We start from the raw sequence: 687 nt of genomic DNA on the forward strand, positions 1-687 counted from the left end.
TTTCATTTAATATCTTTAGTATATGTAAGTGTGTGTGTCTCACAGATGGAGTGCAAGTATAGCATGATAGACAGTAGGTAGAAGGAAGAGGGACTGCAAGAATAGTAAGTCTATGAAACCCTCACAGACCCCAGGACTGACAACTGGATTAGGGGTCCGCATTCTGATACAGAGGACGCTCATAATGGAGGGCTCAAGAAACAATATTGTATGCTTGCTTTGGCAGCACATATACTAAAATTGGAATGATACAGAGAAGATTAGCATGGCCCCTGCGCAAGGATGACATGCAAATTCATGAAAAAAAAGAAACAATATAGTACAAAGACAATGTGAGGCATGTTTATGAATGGCTGAGTGTGAAGTGAAGAGATATGGAGAGTCTGCTGTGCCTTTTGTTTTTAGTATGTGTGTGTGTGTGTGTGTGTGTGTGTGTGTGTGTGTGTTTGTAGGTGTCTATGCATCTGTGTGTTTGCCACTTGTGTGTAAGTGGCCACAGAGACCAGAAGATTGTGCCAGAATCCTTAGAACTAGAATTTTAGGTGGCTATGACCCACCTAACATGGGAACTGGGAATTGGACTCACTAGATCTTCTGTATGAGCAGCAAGCACTCTTTATTGTGAGGGAGGGGGAAAAAGGGTTTAAATAAACTTAAGATTACAGTCTACTCATTATAAATGGTAGT

At 41.0% G+C, this 687-nt stretch overlaps 1 non-coding gene across 1 annotated transcript; it reads left to right on the plus strand.

The window, feature by feature from the left end:
- Positions 1-214: 214 nt before the first annotated feature.
- Positions 215-317, plus strand: LOC114699787. Its single transcript, XR_003735583.1, has one exon. It is a non-coding gene; the product is annotated as a U6 spliceosomal RNA (small nuclear RNA).
- The last annotated feature ends 370 nt before the right edge of the window (positions 318-687 follow it).

The sequence above is a fragment of the Peromyscus leucopus genome, chromosome 7, assembly GCF_004664715.2.
Source record: "Peromyscus leucopus breed LL Stock chromosome 7, UCI_PerLeu_2.1, whole genome shotgun sequence".
In the NCBI taxonomy this organism is placed as follows: domain Eukaryota; kingdom Metazoa; phylum Chordata; class Mammalia; order Rodentia; family Cricetidae; genus Peromyscus; species Peromyscus leucopus.